Source organism: Bos grunniens, chromosome 1 (genome assembly GCF_055505025.1).
Source record: "Bos grunniens cultivar Pamir isolate PY7600 chromosome 1, Bosgru_T2T1.0, whole genome shotgun sequence".
Lineage (NCBI taxonomy): Eukaryota > Metazoa > Chordata > Mammalia > Artiodactyla > Bovidae > Bos > Bos grunniens.
Genome location: NC_141165.1, coordinates 104,668,760 through 104,685,088, shown reverse-complemented (window position 1 = coordinate 104,685,088; position 16,329 = coordinate 104,668,760). Strand labels below are relative to the sequence as shown.

The following is a 16,329-nucleotide window of genomic DNA, read 5'->3' as shown; positions in this document are numbered from 1 at the left end:
TCAGTTTATTTTGAAATCATCTCTATGCCCCTTTGCTTAGTTTTCTTTCAAATTCAGTTAGCATCATCATTTCTGTCACCCAGTATGTCCCAGGTGTATGTTAATCACGGCAGATGTTGAAAAATAAGACAGGACTCCCCTCTGTCCCCGCCGCCCGAGAGGGACTCATCATAATGTGGGGATGTACAGGTAAGCAATCATTGCAACATAGTAAGTCACTAAAGTCACTGAAGACTCATGAAATTACAATTTTATTTTATTCCCATAGTTTAAAAATATTCTATAGTGAGAGGTAAAATGACAATTTCAACACACTACTGAGAATTAAAAATTCTCAGTGATTCCACACTTTTCACATGGTCCATCCCTGGGCTGGGAAGATCCCCTGGGGAAGGAAATGGAAACCCACTCCAGTATTCTTGCCTGAGAAATCCCATGGAAAGAGAAGCCTGCCTGGTGGGCTATATATATAGTCCATGGAGTCGCAAAAGAGTGACACATAACTTAGTGACTAATAACAATATAAGGAAAGCTATGTATTCACAAGACCCCAAGACCATCCCAAATTTCTACGGTTTGCTAGGAGAACTCCCAGGACTCAGCAGATTGTCGTACTCCTGGCTAATATTTATTTCAGTGGAAAGGTATAGAACAGGATCAACAAAGGCAGAAGGTTCATGGTACAAAGTCTGGGAGCAACCAGGCACAAGCTTCTAGGGTCCTCTCCTAGTACAATCACACAGTCCCTGCCTAATTCCCCTGCAAGGAGTTGTGAAATGTTGTCCACTAGTGGAGCTCTTCAGACGTTCATCATCCAGGGTTTTTACTGAGGGCTGGTTACATAGGCAGCCCGAAGAACTGATGCTTGTGAACTGTGGTGTTGGAGAAGACTCTTGAGAGTCCCTCGGACTGCAAGGAGATGCAACCAGTCCATTCTGAAGGAGATCAGCCCTGGGATTTCTTTGGAAGGAATGATGCTAAAGCTGCAACTCCAGTACTTTGGCCACCTCATGTGAAGAGTTGACTCATTGGAAAAGACTCTGATGCTGGGAGGGATTGGGGGCAGGAGGAGAAGGGGCCGACAGAGGATGAGATGGCTAGATGGCATCACTGACTCGATGGACGTGAGTCTGAGTGAACTCCAGGAGTTGGTGATGGACAGGGAGGCCTGGCATGTCGCGATTCATGGGGTCGTAAAGAGTCGGACACGACTGAGCGACTGAACTGAACTGAACTGAGAAGGTATATCCTAAAATTTCAGACTCCCAGAAGGAAAACAAGTGCTTAGCACAAACCATTTTGTTTTAACAAAGAGTGTAGGAATGGTGACCCATCTTTTGTATCAGAAATGGTATGAAGTCTCCTGAAGTCCAAGTTCCTAGATACCCACCAAGAGCCAACCTTTTAAGTAGGATTTTCAAAGGATTACAGTTGGGCCTGCTGAATTAGCTTTCCTACACTGTTCACATAACGTATATATTTTGTACAACATGCTCTGTTTATATATATTCTGCTGTTGTCTGTATGCAGTTTTTGAAGATAATACTATCATGGATGTCTCTCCATGCCAGTTCATGTAGGTCTACTTCTTTATCACAGTTACATGGTCTTCCATCTGTAGACAAAGAATTTCTTTAATCATTCCTGTACAAAGTGATATTTGGTTTGTTTGCAATTTTTGGTATTACAAATTATGATGCAAAGAATATCATGTATTCTCCATGTATTCATGCCTATTGTTTTGTGACATAGGCTTCCAGTTTCTGCTATGTAAGCATCTAGAAACAATATTCCTGGTATCATTCAATTTGGAAAGGAAGATCATTGTGTTGGAATTCTACTGGAAGTATTAGAATGTAGAGGGTTTATTGGAAAAGAGGACAGTTAGAAGACTATTAAAATATCCAGGTGATAACTGATCAGGGGCCCAACTAAACTGTGTTGGGGAGCTTGGAAAGGAGCAGAAATGGTGCGGATTTAGTTTTCTATACAACAGTCTCTGATTGTGGATGACTAGTGGAGAGTGAGAAAAGGGGAGTTCAGGGTGACTCCCACTTACTTGATCTGGTGGACGGCAACAATGTGGGATGCAAAAGAGAGCGATTAGAAAGCAGTGATAACAGTTCACGGAAGAAATGATGGGGACTCAGGTTTTCAAGTGTTCATTCCTTCACATATATTGAGCATCTTGCTATGTATCAGCCACTCCATTCAGTTAGTGTTGGTGCAATTTTTTTGTTTTTTTTCTTTTGCTAAAAACATTGAGAGAGAAATCTTATGAAATAAAGATTTCAACTAATTTGGCCATTAACTAACATCATTGCTATTCTTTTGTAAATGATACAAAACTTAAAAAAAAAAAAAAGCTATAGAGAGATTGATGGTGAATCAGGTCCCAGATGTTTGAAAAAATGTGCACACACTTTTGAGTAAAAATCTGAGGAGGGAGGGAGGGGAAAAAGAATCATGAAAGCAAATAAGATCCCTTTTGTGTCTAGGTTTGAAACAGACCCTCTCTCACACACCCATTTCAGACAAATAGCTTCAACAAATGTGAGCAGGAAATCCTCCTTCCCCGGCTTGCAAAAAACATCCCCCACCTCTACAGTTTTGAGTATCACTTGTGTGGGCCTCAAGTGGGGTGTGAAAGAGAGAAGCCAGGAAGCAGTTCTTTTTATTCTTCTCACTGAATTGCTATTCTAAATTTGCGCTCCCCCCTTCCATCCCTCCCTCCCTACTCCATGACCCTAAAGTGCAGCTTCTCATCTCCTGAGCCCAGATACTTACCAATTATAATTTGAATGACAGGGGGAGTTTTATTTTTTTTAATGCATCCTTCAGTAGAAATTGATGTGTTTTAATACATTTTATTTCATAACTTTTTTGAATTATATTGAATCTGCCTTCTGAATAAGTTTATTTGACTAGGCAGAAAAATCGCATTCTGCATCCATTTGAACCCAATATACATAAAAAATGTGACCCAATACATTCAAAAAAATTTTTTTCAAACTCTCTCAAGCTTATATGAGGAGGGATAGGGAGTCATATTTTTTTCTTCCTACCGACTTAAGTCTCTTTGTTTTAAAGATTCCTGTAAAAAGTCATTACATTCCCCAAAGAAGATACACAAATGGCTAATAAGCACATGAACAGATGTTCATCACTAATCATTAGGGAATCACAAATCAAAATGAGATGCCACCTCATCCCCAATAGGATGGCTATTATTGAAAAAAAGAAAATAACAGGTATTAGAGAGGATGTAGAGTAATTGGAACCTTTGTGCACTGTTGATGGGAATGTAAAATGATACAGGCAGTGTGAAAAACAACATGGAGTTTCTTCAAAAAATTAAACCTAAAATCACTATGTCATTCAATGATTCTACTTCTAGGTAGAATTTTTCTACCCCAAAGAACTGAAAGCAGGGGTTGAACAACCATTCATACACCAATGTTCACAGTAGCATTATTTGCCATAGCCGAAATGTATAAGCAACACAAGTTGAAGTTTTAAATTCAACACAGATGAATTTTTTAAAAAGTGGTATGTATGTACATTCAGTGGAATACAAGTCAGCCTTAAAAAGGAATAGCATTCTCACACACATGCTACAACACGGATGAGCCTTGAAGACATTAAGCCGAGTGGCATAAGCCGGACACAGAAGAACAAATAACTGTGTGATTCCACTTACCTAAGGTACCTAGAGTAGCCAGATTCACAGACACACAGTAGAATGATGATACCTACAGGCTGGGGGAGGGGGAAGTGGAGAGTTACTGTGCAATGAAATGGAGTTTCAGTTTGGAAAGCTGTAGAAGTTCTGGATGGTGGTGATGGTTATATAACAATGTGCATGTACTTAATGCCACTGAACTGTACATTTAAAAATAATTAAAATGGTAAATTCTTTCCTGGGTATATTTTACCACAATATTAAAAATAAAGAAGTCAAGCAATATGCTGCTGCCTGGGCAAATCTGTATTTCTCTCTGTAACATCTCTCTGATATTTTTCCTCCCTTTGAGGGATTTTCTTTCCCCTTCTTTCATCCCAGCTTCCTCTCTGCCCTACTGTATTTAGCGCTTTTCCTCATTTACAAAAATTTCACTAAAGACAGACTGTGAGATGGTCAATGACTCCCTATAGGTAGCATTTGAGCCAGTATTATAGCTTTCTCTGGTCTGGTGGCTCATCAGTAAAGAACCTGCATGAAAAAGCAGGAGACTTAAGAGATGTGGATTTGATCCCTGGGTCAGGAAGATCACCGGGAGGAGGTCATGGTGACTCACTCCTGTATTCTTGCCTGGAGAATCCCATGGACAGAGCAGCCTGGCGGGCTATAGTTCAGGGGGTCACAAAGAGTCAGACACAACTAAAGTGACTTAGCAGACATGGTGTATTTTCATTATAAGGGTTATCTCTAATGGGAAATATAAGGTCATATTTCCTGGCGAAGATGGCCCTCTGAGCCCCCTACGATCTGTATACCTTGGCCCCTGCACCTCAGAGGACTGATGGACTGGTCAGGGATTCAGTTGGGAAAACGAAAGTCACTATAGGTATTTCAAACACAGTGAAATTTAATATAGGGAGTGAAGTTTCCTAGTTGTTGGAAGGGAAGGAGCAAAACTACAGATGGTGACAGTGATGCTACCCAGAGATCCAGCTCTGCAGTCAGTCGCTGTAACTCTGTAGGAACCTACTTGAGCCCACAGGACTCAAATAGCCTTGCTGTCCTTCTCAGGCCAGCAGGAACCAGCCACTGTCCTGCAGGGTTCCGCTGCTGCTAGCTCTGTCTCTGCAGGAGGGCTAGGCTGCCTCCCAGTCTGGAGCCAGAGAAACAGTTTCCCTCTCTGCCTCCTGCTCTGGTGCAAAAGCCTTCCAAAGGCAGAGTCTAAACCGGAACCCTGCTGGCAGGGGGGATCTGAGAGACATAGTTTTCAGGCTTCTAGCCCTTGTGGTTTGGGGAGCACCGAGAGGTTGGTGCTGAGCACAGCAGGCAACACCCACGCAGACCAGTGTTGTGGGGGAGTTGAAATGAGCTCCTCCACATAGATAGGCTGCCCTGCAGTGTGAGTCTGCCTCAGGCTCCCACATTAGTCAGGCCTGTCTGACTGCTCTGGGATCCTGGGCCATAATAGCAAGAACTATTTACCAGGTTGTTCAGGAAGCAGAGAGCTCTGTGAAGGGCTTTAAACCTCACAGCAACAAGCCTGTAGGTAGGTGTCATAATTTCAGTTTCACAGATTAAAGGCTAGAGTTGGGGGTGGGGGTGGGAGGATGGGTGTCAGGTCACCTGGTCACTGAATGGGGGAGCTGGAATTCAAACCCAAATCTGAGTGACTCTTCTCTTGGGCTGAATGCTGAGCTTCCGTTTCCATCTCACAGGACTGCTGGAGATTTGCCGAGACCCTGGACATACACCTCTGGTCTTCTGCTTCAGCCCTTATCCCCTGTGGCAAGCATGCCTGTGTGGTCGGCCTCCCTTTGAAACTCTGCACAATGGGTGTACACAGAATGGGGGCTGGTCAATTCCACCTCTGTCCTGTTCTGGCAAATGAACCCTGTCCTGAACTTTCCCCGAAGAGGGAAGTCAGAAGACTAGGAGGTGTTTCTGCCTCTGGGCAACTTTTCCATTGCAGCCTGCATTAGTTTCCAATGATGGCCAAAAACAATGGAAATGTATGGGAATTCCCTGGCGGTCCAGTGGTTAGGATTCTGTGCTTTGACTGCCATGGGCCTGGGTCTATCCCAGATCTGGGAACTAAGATCCTGTGTGGCACAGTCAAAAAAACAAACAAAGGAAACCAAAGGAAATGCATTCTCCTACAGGTTGGGAGGGCAGAAGTCTGAAATCGAGGTGTTGGGAGGGCCGAGCTTCCCACAGAGGCTCTGGGGTGAATCCATTCTCACCTCTTACAGGTTTTGGCAGCTCCAGACCTTGTTTCTCGTAAGGCCATGTGGCTCTAAGCTCCGCCTCTGTCTTCACACTGACTGCTCTTCTGAGTGTCCTTTCACTCTCCCTCCGTCTCACTCTTTCCAGGTGACCTGTGATGGCGTTTAGGTCCCACTCTGATGATCCAGGATGCTCTCCTCATCTCAAGGCCCTTCACTTAGCCCTCTTCACAAGGACCCATTTCCTGCCTCAGGTAATATTCACAGGTTCCATGCATTAGGACGTGGTCGTATCTTTGGGGGCACCATTCAGCCCACCTCACCTCCCTCCCAGGGGAGGCAGGATGAAGCACAGAGGAGCTTTGTGACTCCTCCTCTTGGGAGCACATCCTGGGATCTGGGCCTTGCTCCCTCATTCTGCAGCATCTTCCTCCACCTTCTGGGCCAAGCTACAGAAGAGGCAGAAACCTGGAGGCACATCCCAAACAGGAGGATACTCACAGACACAACCTTGCAGTCTTGGGAGTTGAGCACCATGAATAGACTCAGCCAGGCCTTCGTATTTCCAGCTCAGGCCAGGTAGCACTCTCTGGAGCTCCCAGCCTCGGGAGTTAAAAATTCCTTTATGGTTCTCACCTCAAAGAAACTGCTCACATTAGCCTTTCTCCTTTCTGGCCTTCTGCTCTGCACAGAAAAGGAAGAGAAGGTTCTCCAACTAACTTCCTGTCCTCTGGTTTCTTCTCTCTAGATTTATTTCACTAAAAAGCCTCATCAGTACCCCCTCCTTGATTGCTGAATCGAGTCACATGAACCCTTCATGTGGGATTGGCCAAACTCCCAGCTTCCTTCCTCCCACATCTCCACCCATCCCCTCTCCACCCAATATTCACCACATTTTCATTTCTGACTGTCTTCCCCAGCAGCTATTAGTGATGATGACTCAACGACATGCTCCTGGTCCAGAAAGAAAGGGAGTGATCCCTCTCGATTCCGGTACAGATTTGGGAGAAGGGGTTTCCTTTTTTCTAAAACCTCAATGAGCTGCTGTCTCTACCTGGGGTAAGTGCCTGGGTCAGTAGACTCACCTCCACTGTTGGGTCGATTCTGGGTGAAGCAGACCTGCAGGTGGTTATCCAAGTTGGCTCCACATCCTAGGCAGGGGTTCCTCACAGCTCTGTTCACCATTTGGTGGATGTTCTCATTCCCTATATCCTGGGGTCTGCCCTTCTGAGTCTCATCCATCCTCTAAACACCAGCTGAAGAGCTTCCATGTGTACAGCATGCCCAGTGATGTAGAACTTCCCACACAGCGTCTTTTGATCCTGAAAACAAACCAGTGTCACAGCTGGCTGGCTGGCCCTGGTCGCCTTGCACAGACGAAGAGGCTGTGGTGATAGGATTGTCCTGAGTCACCAGGCTGCATGTGGCAAAGCTGAGAGTCCAGCAGAGGAACTTGGTTGTGAAGGCAGTTTGCTTTCTGCTCCTGGACTTTTCCTCTTATTCTTTTCTTTTCTGTCTCTTTTCATCTTCTCTATGCCCCTGACTCAGCTCCTTACTACTTATCTTCCTCGCTATTCTAACTATTTCTGCCACTCACCTAGACCTGAACTTCAATACTAGCTTTGCTACTACAAACTTTGTGATCTCGTGCACATTTCTCAACCTCTCTGAGCTTTGATTTCTTCAGCTGAGCACAGTGGTAATACTAACTCCCACACATGATGGAGGTTTAAGAAGGTTATAAATAGAAAGAGAGAGAGAGAGACGAAGGAAGGAAGAAAGAACGAACGAAGAAAAGAAAGAAGAAAGTCAGTCTCTGGCTCTTGGCAGTCAGCAGTCATCTCTGTCCTCCACTTTTTAAATTTTGTGGATACATGGCTAAGACTGTACACTTTTGTCCCCCATTCACCTGTGTCATCCATATCATAGAACTGTTGGGTTTGATTTATCAGGAGACCCTGGCTGCGCTTCTGTGACTATGAGCCGTGGCCAAAAGAGAAGAACCTGATGGATGTGGCCGGCGTGATTAATAGCAGCCTGTCTGAGAGTGGCGAGTGACGGATCGCCCCAGCTCCACTTTGAATTCTGTGTTGTTACAGGCAGCTGTTTGGCCAAGCAGAGGCACAGTGTTCACAGCGCAGAGTCTGGCTGCAAGCCCTGGATTTCCTGGGTCACCAAACCCGATTCTCTGAGTGGAAAAGGGAAGAAAGCCAGGGCAATGGCACATACCCAGAGCAGGGTGTGAGCCCAAGGAGCAGGTGTGGCTGTGCTTCTCTCTCTGACGGGACAAGCAGAGCACAGACAAGGCCCACCTGTGCAGGTCTCACCCCACCCCCCACTTTCTGCAATGCCACTGTCTGGTGCTTTCCCAGGGAGAAATTCATCATCAGGACAGCACGCCAGAAGCACCCAGAAGAGAGATGTGTGTCACTTTGAGACGTTCTGCTGACCTTCACCTGTTTTCTGCAAATGAGAAAGCATTGTTTTGGGAGCCATGTAATTCCCTCCTATTCTGCAGCTCTCCAACCACCTCAGCATGAGGAGCTTTAAACAGAAAGAAACTTGCATTGTATCCCTGTTCCCTACTTAGAGTTAGGATTTGCTCACCCCATCTGCATGTTTTAAGCATTGCTGTCAGGGGCTGGAAATTAATCTTGAGGCAGAGCATTCACTGACTCCATTCAAGGGGAATGCAACAGTGAATATGTCTTGTTTTTGCCAAGCTGGTTATCCATTTCTTAAAAAATTCTTCTAGGACTGTAATCAGTCGGGAACAGGAGAGCTGGGGTCCTGGTCTGCTCCTGATCTCTGCCTAGCGCTGGAGTTGGAGGAAACCTTGCAGCTCCTATTCGAATTTTACACTTGGATGATGTTTCTCTTGGCTTCGACTATAAAGGCTGGTGCCCAGAGCCAATCTTTGGCAAAGCAGAGAAGTTTGAAGCTTTTTTCCCCCCTAGAATATTCCCAGTATTCCTCTTAAACACTTTTGTCTTTAGTCCTCGCTGAGTTCTCAGACACTTCTTTCTTCCTGTACTGCAGCCACATGTGAGCTCTGGAAGGATCTGAGACATATATTCTGTACATGTAAGTGGTTGATAATATGTAGAAGAGCACTTTGGAGAAGGGCACAGCAACCCACTCCAGTATTCTGGCCTGGAGAACCCCAAGGACAGAGGAGCCTGGTGGGCTACAGTCCATGCCGTGGAAAAGAGTGGGGACATGACTGAGTGACACTCAGGGCAGCACAGAAGAGAGTGCCTCACAGACTTCAAGTGTGTGTGCATCTCCCACAGTGCTAAGTTGCAGAGTTTGGATCAGCAGCCCTGGAGTGGGGCTAAGATTCTACATCTCTCATACGCTCCCAGGTCATGCTGATGTGTGGCTGGTCTGTGGGTGGAATTTTGAACTGTATGTTGAAACAACCTCCAGTCCTCCTCCTATGTTTCTCCTTTACCCTTACACTCCTAGCACACTCAAAACATTTCTGACATCAGATGTGTGAGTTTACCCCACACCAAGCAACTCTGTGACACCAGCTAGGTGTCCTACGATTCAGCAGAATTCTGACACTATCAACCAGGACATAGCATCAGGCCCCCACCAGGTTAAGAGCCCAGTTCCACGAGACGGCCCTCCTGCCCCAACTCTGGATTTGGATCACAAGTGGCAGGTCTCCAGGTTACCCACAACTTCTGTCCAACTGGTCTACAAATTGAAGGTTCCCATGAGCTCCTTCACCTTGGATTCAATGTTTTTGCAAATAGCTCATAGAACTGAGAGAAACACTTATGCTTGTGTGTGTGTGTGCGCTCAGTCACTCAGTCGTGCCTGGCTCTTTGCGACCCCATGGACTGTAGCCCACCAGGATCCTCTGTCCATTAGATTTCCCAGGCAAGAATATTAGAGTTTAGTTGCCATTTCCTTCTCCAAGGATCTTCCTCAGGGATTGAACCTGAGTGTTCTGCATTAGCAGGTGGATTCTTTACCACTGTGCCCCCTGGGAAGCCTTTACTTATATTTACCAGTTTTTCAAAAGATATGATAAAGAATGCATATGAACAGTTAGATGAAGAGATACATAGGGCGAGGTGTGCAGGAGGGTCCCGGGTAAAGGCACTTCTGTCCACATGGAGTTGAGGTGCATCACCCACCTACCCCCTGCATATGTGGATATGTTCACCAACCTGGAAGCTCCCCGAATCCTATATTTTGGGGCTTCTTATGGAAACGTTATCACATTGGCATAATCAGTTATTAACTCCATTTCCAGCCCCTTCCTCTCTCTGGAGATGGGAAGGTGGGGCTGAAGATTTCAAGCTTCTAGTCGTGACTGAGTCTTTCCGGTGACCAGTGTCCTTTGGGGAGCCCACTCAGTCTCCTCATTAGAACAAAGATGCTCCTAATGCTCCTATCACTTAAGCATTTATGAGTTTCAGGAGCTCCATGTTGGGAACTGCGATGGGGGTGGAGTTGGGAGGGTGGGGGGTGGGGTGGGGCAGAGACCAATGTATAAATTTCTTGCTATTTCACAAGTTGCCAAGCTTTAAGCCAATTCTAAAGGGAGAAAATGGGAGTGGGAAAGATCCCTCCTTTTCTCTCTGGTTTAGGGAAGTGTGTGTGTATGTGCACAGCTGTGTGTGTGTGTGTGTGTGTGGTTCCCACATTTCTTAGTGACTAGCTTTATCCTTGTGCTCTCTTCAGATCCTACATGATTATTGGTTTGCTTTATCAAAATTTTAAATTAATTGCTCAAGTATCAGTTCTCACTGATGCACAGTTATGATCAATACAATTTTCATTATTTTTGCCAATAGAAACTTGTATTTTCTCAAAATACCCTGCTCTCTCATTTTGGTAAAAATCAATCCATTTAAATTGAGTCTTACAACCTTTTTCTCTACAGTGTGTTTAAAGACAGAAGTGATTTCGGGTGAGTCCAGGATCAGGCCAAGGAGACGGCTCTGCTTATGTCTGCACCACCGCTGGAGGCTATCACCTAGCAGACTGCCAGAAGAAACGATTTGTCTGAGAAACTGAAGAGCTGGAAGATGGGAACTCCTCACAGAGGGCATAGCATAGCTGACTCACCAGACCCAAGTCTAAATCTTCAGTTCTCAGTAAAGATGGGTCTTTATCCCAACCTTCAGTTCGGTTCAGTTCAGTCGCTCAGTCGTGTCCGACTCTTTGTGACCGCATGAATTGCAGCACATCAGACCTCCCTGTCATCACCAACTCCTGGAGTCCACCCAAACCCATGTCCATTGAGTCGGTGATGCCATCCAACCATCTCATCCACTGTCGTTCCCTTCTCCTCCTGCCCTCAATCTTTCCCAGCATCAGGGTCTTTTCCAATGAGTCAGCTCTTCACATCAGGTGGCCAAAGTATTGGAGTTTCAGCTTCAACATCAGTCCTTCCAATAAACACCCAGGACTGATCTCCTTTAGGATGGACTGGTTGGATCTCCTTGCAGTCCAAGGGACTCTCAAGAGTCTTCTCCAACACCACAGTTCAAAAGCATCACTTCTTTGGTGCTCAGCTCCCAACCTTATATTGACTCAATTTTCAGGTCCTGAGAGAAAGAAGTCTGTAAGCAAACATAACAGGGCTATTTTCATGAATGATTCTCTCAGAAAAGAGCTTGCATTGGTATCCTTTGAGCAGAAGGAATGCATAAAGGAGACTGGTCAATGTCAGGGTCCCCCCATGTTTACTGCACTAGCTGAGCTGTGCCTGCAAAGGGTGGCAGCTGTGCCCAGCAAAGGCAGCAGCAGAGCCTGCGGGATTTGGGAGCATCCTGCATGGAGTCAGGAGGGCAGCAAGGGTAGAGAGAGGGGGAAACAGAGTGGAGACCACACAGAAGACCCGTGTGGGGAACTGAATGATTTCACTCATGAGCTACTCAGAGAAACTCTCTGGAGCCTTCCAAAAGTATCAGGGGAAGGAGTGCCTATAAAGGGGGATTTGCTGGGTGCTGAGGCTCCATGTCACAGATAAGAATTAAAGCCTAGGCTACACGCATAATTTAATCAAAATGCCATGTATTTAGGAGAAGGCAATGGCACCCCACTCCAGTACTCTTGTCTGGAAAATCCCATGGACGGAGGAGCCTGGTAGGCTGCGGTCCATGGGGTTGCAGAGAGTCAGACACAACTGAAGTGACTTAGCAGTAGCAGCAGCCATGTATTTAGACATCCACTCTGTAATAAAATCACAGCACAAGACAGAATGAGTGGCTGTGGTCTACACTTCCATTTCAGCCTGAGTGGCTCTGTTTCTTCTTTCTTATGGGGTGTCCACATATGATTTCATTTGAGGAAAAGGATCCTGAGCTAAAATCCCTGAGTGGGCTGCTCTCCAAGGGCCATGGCCACCACTAGGACCCATGGCTGTTCCTCTGTGAGTTAGGAAGCAGTGGTAGATGCTATGATAAGTTTTAAGAACACAGCTTCTTGGGCCTTCGAGGCTGTGGTCTGGGAGGGGGTACCTGAAGTCTGAGTGCTTCATACTTCAGTAGTTCTGAGTGCTGACAAAGTCCAATCCCTGTAGATAGCAAGGCCATCAGGACAGCTGTGGCAGTGTTTAGGGCAGGGAGATGATCCTTGCAATGAGGGCTGAAATTCCTGGAGGAAATGGAGGTGGGCAAGGCCCCAGACCTCGCAGGCTATTCTGAGCCAGGAATTAGGAAGATGTTGCTCAAATTCCCAGCGTTGCAGTGTTCACATTCAGTCTGTATCACCAGCTGGCCTTAGCATCTCTCAATGTCCCCAGGGAAGGAGGCCATTTCTAAACTAACCAGAACCCAAATCAGAGACCTCATTCTACCATGATTGAAGTGTTCCGAGTAATGGGATTTTGAATAAATTAGTTATTCATCATGGGAGAGGTATTATAGATAAATACCATTCCTCATTGCTATTCTGAGCTGTCCACCAGTCATCTCCTTTAAGGAGAAAAATAGAAGAATTAATGTGGTTCTGAACAGTGATCTGCTTAATGATTTCAAGGTTTTTATCTGGAGAGGATTTCAATAAACTACTTTAAAAGAAGTGGAATGCAAAAAAGAAAAAATGTGTGAAGGGCCTATATAATTGCTGAAAGGTAAGTTCTGTAAGGCTAGAAATCAACGGAAAGGGTGAATGTTATGGAAAGATTTTTAAGTACTTATTCAGAAGAAACCAAATAGAAAATCAATCAGGAAAATAAAAAATTCATAAACCCAATTGCTTCTAATTGGCTCAGAACATAGTACAGAATTCAAAAAATGTTTTCCTCTGAACAGCTCTGTCTCTCGAAATTATAACTCTTATCACAGGAAAGAGTATTCAGGTTACTTTTTTTTTCTATCAAAGAAAATTTATCAAGGCCAAAGCAATCCTACAAATGTCTCAAGCTGAAAAACTCTTCATTATGGATATTTATGGAGAAATTCCTACTAAAGTTTTACTCAAGCCAGAAAGAACGTATTTTTCTTTCAAGTCTTTAAAGATGTATTAAGCCCCTACTATGTACACAGTATTAAGCAGGACATCATGGGAAATGCACAGATTAATGAGCTGTGATTCCTGAGTATTCCCAACTTAGAAGGGGAGTCAAGTGAATGCCTAATTAACTTTAGGACAAATACTAATGCAATAAGGGCTTAATAGTAGAGACATCACCACATGGTATGAGAAAAATAAAGGGTATAGGTGATTTCCGACTTAAGAGATCTACACAGTTTCCCCCAGGGAGGTAAAATCTGTATCAAAAGGTTAGAGGATATTCCACCCAAAGGGAAGACTTGGAGCTAATGTCCAGCAGAAATGTGAGCTAGGCTTGGGGAGAGAAGAGTATTTTATAATAACTTAGAAGAGTTGGCACAAGGTGAAATCCTGAAGACCATGACAATTATATTTAGTACTATAAGCTCTGCCTCTGTATCTCAAACTTTGGTGGGCGCCCATAATTTATGTGCTGCCCTCATTTCTCTTGTTCGAATGAAAATCTCCTGATAAATATATACACTCCTAAGTATTACTCGGAGAAGGCAATGGCACCCCACTCCAGTACTCTTGCCTGGAAAATCCCATGGATGGAGGAGCCTGGTAGGCTGCAGTCCATGGGGTCGCTAAGAGTCGGACACGACTGAGCGACTTCACTTTCACTTTTCACTTTCATGCATTGGAGAAGGAAATGGCAACCCACTCCAGTGTTCTTGCCTGGAGAATTCCAGGGACGGGGGAGCCTGGTGGGCCGCCGTCTATGGGGTCGCACAGAGTCGGACACCACTGAAGCGACTTAGCAGCAGCAAGTATTACTGATTTCATAGGTGACCTCTACCAAGGAGTATCTGCTTTTTTAAATTAAAAAAATTTTTTTTGGTTTAGTTGCGACATGCAGGATCTTCGATTTTCATTGCTTTTGTTAGTTGTAGCGTACAAGCTCTGAGTTGCAGCACTTGGGATCTAGTTCTCTGACTGGAGATCGGACCTGCATTGAAAGTGCAGACTTTTAGCCACTGGACCACCAGGGAAGCCCTGCAGAATTTTAAAATTTTTATTATGTATTTGTTTAAGGTATAAAAGAACTCAAGATATGGAAGTATTCATGATTTAAATGGTGAAGACAAAATAAGAGGTGTCTGGTCCCCTTTTCTTTGTCATGAGCATTTTTCAACATTCCAAAGCTTGCTCAGTGTTTGTTTATAAAAGAGGGACATGAGGAAAGAAGCAGTCTTTTGTTTCTAAGGTATTAACTCCTTTCTGGCGGAGGAATTGCAGACGGTATTTATTTTGGGGGGTGGTGGGAACTGACCCAGGAAGGTCTGGGAGTTGTCTTATTATTGTGGAATGGGCACATATTTTATTTATTTTATTTTTTAATCAGATGATAATTGTTTTACAGTGTTGTGTTGGTTTCTGCTATACAAGAATGTGAATCAGTCATAATTATATATATATATATCCCCGCCCTCTTGAGCCTCCCTCTGGGCACATATTTCAAAGACACCAAGCAGTCCTGAGCTTCAACTCCAGCTCAGCCTTCTGATTTTGTTTTTTAATTATTTATTTATTATTTATTTTGGCTACACTGGGTTTTCCATGCGGTTCAAGGGCTTCTCACTGCAGTGGCTTCTGTTGTTGCGGAGCCCAGACTCTAGGGCAGGCGGGCTTCAGTAACTGCGACACAAGAGCAATGAGCCTGGAGCAAGTTTCTCTGCTTCTTGGAGATGCCTGTGCAAGCTGGAGGTGATCACCGACCCTTGCCGAGATGGAGAGGAGGGTAGTGTCCCTTCACATCACGCCAGGAGGGCTGATTTCACCTGACAGCAAAGTCATTCCCAGCACAGACGCAGAGGAGGGAGGGGCCATGAGCGTCCCCGGGGCAGCTGCATTTTAGGCCGTGGGGAGCTCATGCTCTCTAGCTCAGCAGGGCCCATGGTCCTCTCCCACTACCCTACTGGCCCCCACTCCCCACCCTCCCCAGTTGTTTCTTCTAGTTGGTCAACTTTCGAATTTCAGAGGAAAATTATTTTTTCCAGGAGGCTTTCTCTCACTGGGTTGGGTTCAATATCTTCTCACTGTCAAGGCCATTTCTAGTTCACTAGCACTCAATGCCTACATTCCTTGCTAGACTGTAAGTGCCAGGAGGGTATCAGATCAAATTACAGCCTGGCTCTTGATTGATGGGCTTGCATGAAAGTGAAAGTTGCTCAGTCATGTCAGACTGTTTGCGACCTCATGGATTATAGAGTCCATGGAATTCTCCAGGCCAGAATACTGGAGTGGGTAGCCTTTCCCTTCTCCAGGGGGATCTTCCCAACCCAGGGATCGAATCCAGGTCTCCCGCGTTGCAAGCAGATTCTTTACCAGCTGAGCCACAAGGGAAGCCCAAGAATACTGCAGTGTGTAGGCTATCACTTCTCCAGCGGATCTTTCCAACCCAGGAATCAAACCAGTATCTCCTGCATTACAGGCAGATTCTTTACCAACTGAGGGAAGCAAGGGCTTGCATATTCTTGAGTAAACAAATAAAGGAAAGGGGAAAGGAAGGGAGGGGAAAAGAGAGGAGGGAGGGGAGGTAGGAAGGAAAGTGAAAGTCATTCAGTTGTGTCTGACTCTTTGCAATCCCATGGACTATACAGTCTGTGGAATTCTCCAGGCCACAATACTGGAGTGGGTAACCTTTCCCTTTTCCAGAGGATCTTCCCAACCCAGGGATGGAATTCAGGTCTCCCAGATTGCAGGTGGATTCTTTAACAGCTGAGCCACCAGGGAAGCCCAGGAAGGAAGGAGGGACCCTATTAAAATTCACTCCATTATCACTATATAAACCATCCAGAGGGTGAAAGGCTGGTGTATTCAGAGAGTTGTGGCAGCCGCTGAGGAAGAATTAGGAGAAGCTCTGATTCATATGCTGTGATCTTTCCAGGCAAACAAAAAGGC

At 45.2% G+C, this 16,329-nt stretch overlaps 2 long non-coding RNA genes across 5 annotated transcripts; one reads left to right on the top strand and one right to left on the bottom strand.

The window, feature by feature from the left end:
- Positions 1–233: 233 nt before the first annotated feature.
- LOC147380050 (uncharacterized) lies at positions 234–6,661 on the bottom strand. Of its 3 annotated transcripts, none has more exons than XR_015134458.1 (5): positions 6,406–6,636; positions 5,923–6,153; positions 5,306–5,504; positions 3,701–3,759; positions 234–1,615 (listed from the first exon to the last, which is right to left on the bottom strand). It is a non-coding gene; the product is annotated as an uncharacterized LOC147380050 (long non-coding RNA). The 3 variants fall into 3 exon arrangements; XR_015134457.1 differs by having other exon boundaries at positions 1,482–1,615; positions 5,923–6,149; positions 6,406–6,661; XR_015134459.1 differs by lacking the exon at positions 5,306–5,504 and having other exon boundaries at positions 6,406–6,541.
- On the top strand, positions 5,020–11,050 carry LOC147380049 (uncharacterized). 2 transcript variants are annotated; one of them, XR_015134461.1, is made up of 3 exons: positions 5,020–5,228; positions 6,053–6,158; positions 10,808–11,050. It is a non-coding gene; the product is annotated as an uncharacterized LOC147380049 (long non-coding RNA). The 2 variants fall into 2 exon arrangements; XR_015134460.1 differs by lacking the exons at positions 5,020–5,228; positions 6,053–6,158 and adding an exon at positions 6,793–6,963.
- The last annotated feature ends 5,279 nt before the right edge of the window (positions 11,051–16,329 follow it).